Genomic DNA, 4911 nt, shown 5'->3' with positions numbered 1-4911 from the left:
GCGATCGCATTGCAATTACGGTTGCACGCAGGAATCCACTGCTAAGTGAGTGACAGGCTGATAGCATTTAGGGGTGGTGACGTGTGGTGGTCAGAAAAACACAGATGCGTCAGTCCGTTTCAACGCCGTTTCATGGGCGTGCATAAATTAGCCACTGTGATTGCATAGGCAGCATGAGAGCTCTCTGCGTGCGAGGAGACTTGCAGTGTCTGCGGCAGCGGGCGTCTTTATGGCGGCTGTGCTTTGGCAAGCATTAGCATATTTTAGCAACTCCGATCCGTAGACAATTGCAGTTGCGATTACATTTGCGTCCGCTGCTGAATGAGGCACTAAGGGCCTGATTGAGAGCCGCTCGTAAGTGGCCGCTCGTTCGCTCCGAGCGATGTTCGCACAACTGCGCATGCGTATGGGTTGTAATACGCATGCGCGAACCAGTCATTGCGGTCAGAAATTGTGTGCTCGCAAAATAGCGAATGCCTGCTAATTTGAGTGACAGAATGAGGCGTATGTGGGTGGTAACAGGGGAATGTGCTTGAAAACGGGGAGTGGAGATTCGAACGCAGGCGTGCTTAAAGGTCAAAACGGGCGTTTTAAGGGAGTGCATAATTAACAAAGCAGCGTCATCGACCACGTCACTTGGTTGTCTCTTAGCCTGAACTGCTCGCATGATTGCGGTAGGAAAATCCAACCACAAGCACTGCGAGCAGTTCATACGCCTTTCGATGTACTCGATTAATCTAATAAATAGCGGAGATGACGTAGGATGCGAGCGGCCAGGGGGCGTTTTTTAAAAAATAGCGAGCGCATATTTCGTTCGCTCGTTCAGACATAGAGGCGTCAACAGACCGCAAAGAGCGAGTGCTCAATTTAAATAGCTGGCCCCTTTTTCTGAACGAGCGAGCGCAAATAGCGTCCGGCTCTGAACCACTTCCATGCCCCTATTCGCCAGATTACTACTCTTCCAGCGAAAGATATACGCTGAGCGCTAAGACAGCTTCCTACATCTCCGGAACGGCTAATGGTGCATACACACGGTCAGATCTGTCAGATGAACCATGAATGATTTTTTACCAACGATTTGAACGATTTCAGACAGTAAAATGAATTAAATCGTCCAAATCTGACTGCAAACACAGACGATGTCAGATATCGTTATCTGACATGCCGGAACGTGCATCGTTCATCGGTGCAGGCTCACATGTCAGATTTTCTTTCAGATATGAACGGTTATTTTCTGTCTATATATTTTCTGTCACTTTATCTGACTGTCGGTACAACTTTGATTAGCCGGATTACAGAATGTAAGTACTGCTGCATCGCATGTTTTGGGGGGACTTTATAACACCTGTAGTAGTTTCAAAAACACTTGTCCCATGCAGACATCTGGCTACCTGCTGGATTAGGGGAGGACAGGTGAAATGTTTTTGTTTAACATATCTCATCTACTTCCATCTTCTGTTATAAAGAAAAAAAATAGTTTACACCAATCTGTGATTTTACGGCCCTCATCTCCAGAGCCCATAAAGGATAGGAAACGTCTCCACTCACTCATTTGCTTTGAAGGAAGTAAAAAGAACAGTAAACGTTTGCACAAGTCGTTCCGGTACTTCCTGGAGGTCGTGAAACATAAATCCACTCCGGGTCTTTGATGTGATCTCTAATCTCCAGATGTTCACACTATGGGGCCACAAACACAGGAGTTATGGTTAAAGGATTGGTTACATTCAAAGATGCTTCATAAAGATTATTTATGCGCCCTCTTTGCTCAAATATACAGGTAGTAAAAGCTGGAACCAGTCTCATACATAAACTCTTTTTTTACTGTAGAATAGGCTTAGATGTTACTTTAATATTACTGGTGTGGGCAGTTGTTTTCTTACTAGTAATTCAAGCTTTCTGAATCACAATACACAACATCACACCCACATCATTTATATCACTACCCAACATCATTACATCACTACACATCATTTATATCACTACACAACATCATTTATATCACTACACAACATCATTACATCACTACACATCATTTATATCACTACCCAACATCATTTGCATCACTACACAACATCATTTATATCACTACACAACATCATTACATCACTACACATCATTTATATCACTACACAACATCATTTACATCACTACACGCCATCATTACATCACTACACATCATCATTACATCACTACACAACATCATTACATCACCACACATCATTTACATGACTACACAACATCATTTACATCACTACCCAACCTCATTACATCACTACACAACATCATTACATCATAACACAACATCATTACATCACTGCACGTCATCATTATATCACTACACAACATCATTACATCACTACACAACATAATTTCATCACTACACAACATCATTTCATCACTATACGTCATCATTATATCACTACACAACATCATTACATCACTATACAACATCATTACATGTCATCTTTTTATGACTACACAACATCATTGCATCACTACACATTATAATTTCATCACTACACGTCATTATATCACTACACGTCATCATTACATCACTACATAACATCATTACATCACTACACGTCATCATCATATCACTATACAACATCATTACATCACTACACGTCATCATTACATCACTACACGACATCATTACATCACCACACATCATCATTACATCACTACACAACATCATTGCATCACTACACATCATCTTCATATCACTATACAACATCATTACATCACTACACATCATCATTACATCACTACACAACATCATTGCATCACTACACATCATAATTTCATCACTACACGTCATTATATTACTACACGTCATCATTACAGCACTACATAACATCATTACATCACTACACGTCATCATCATATCACTATACAACATCATTACACAACATCATTACATCATTACACAATATCATTACGTCACTACACAACATCATTACATCACTACACGTCATCATTACATCACTACAGAACATCATTACACAACATCATTACATCACTACACGTCATCATTACATCACTACACAATATCATTACGTCATGACACAACATCATTACTTCACTACACATCATCATTACAAGTCATCATCATATCACTACAGAACATCATTATATCACTACACAACATCATTTACATCACTACACAACATCATTACATCACTACACAACATCATTTACATCACTACAGAACATCATTACATCAGTACACATCATTACATCACTACACAACATCATTACATCACTACACATCATGTTTACATTACTATACAACATCATTACATCACTACACGCCATCATTACATCACTACACGTTATCATTACATCACTATACAACATCTTTACATCACTACACAACATCATTACATCACTATACAACATCATTACATCACTACACAACATCATTACATCACTATACAACATCATTACATCACTACACAACATCATTACATCACTACCCAACATCATTACATGTCATCCTTTTATCATTGCACAACATCATTATATCACTACACAACATCATTACATCACTACACAACATCATTACATCACTACACGTTATCATTACATCACTATACAACATCTTTACATCACTACACAACATCATTACATCACTACACGTTATCATTACATCACTATACAACATCTTTACATCACTACACAACATCATTACATCACTATACAACATCATTATATCACTACACAACATCATTACATCACTATACAACATCATTACATCACTACACAACATCATTACATCACTACCCAACATCATTACATCACTATACAACATCATTATATCACTACACAACATCATTACATCACTACCCAAAATCATTACATCACTATACAATATCATTAGTCATCATTACATCATTACACAACATCATTACATCATTACACATCATCATTACATCACTACACAACATCATTACATCACTATACAACATCATTACATCACTACACAACATCATTACATCACTACACAACATCATTATATCACTATACAACATCATTACATCACTACACAACATCATTACATCACTACCCAACATCATTACATCACTATACAACATCATTACATCACTACACAACATCATTATATCACTACACAACATCATTACATCACTACCCAAAATCATTACATCACTATACAATATCATTACATCACTACACAACATCATTATATCACTACACAACATCATTACATCACTACACATCATCATTACATCACTACACGTCATCATTACATCACTACACAACATCATTATATCACTATACAACATCATTACTTCACTACACAACACTACACAACATCATTATATCACTACACAACATCATTACATCACTACACAACATCATTACATCACTACACGTCATCATTACATCATTACACAACATCATTACATCATTACACAACATCATTACATCATTACACATCATCATTACATCACTACACATCATCATTACATCACTACACATCATCATTACATCACTACACATCATCATTACATCACTATACAACATCATTACATCACTACACAACATCATTACATCACTACCCAACATCATTACATCACTACACATCATCATTACATCACTACACAACATCATTACATCACTATACATCATCATTACATCACTACACAACATCATTACATCACTATACAACATAATTACATCACTACCCAACATCATTACATCACTATACAACATCATTACATCACTACACATCATCATTACATCACTACACAACATCATTACATCACTATACATCATCATTACATCACTACACATCATCTTCATATCACTATACAACATCATTACATCACTACCCAACATCATTACATCACTATACAACATCATTACATCACTACACAACATCATTACATC

Source organism: Taudactylus pleione, unplaced genomic scaffold (assembly GCF_031769625.1).
Source record: "Taudactylus pleione unplaced genomic scaffold, aTauple2 ptg001301l, whole genome shotgun sequence".
In the NCBI taxonomy this organism is placed as follows: Eukaryota; Metazoa; Chordata; class Amphibia; order Anura; family Myobatrachidae; genus Taudactylus; species Taudactylus pleione.
Note: the sequence above shows the minus strand (reverse complement) of the source record.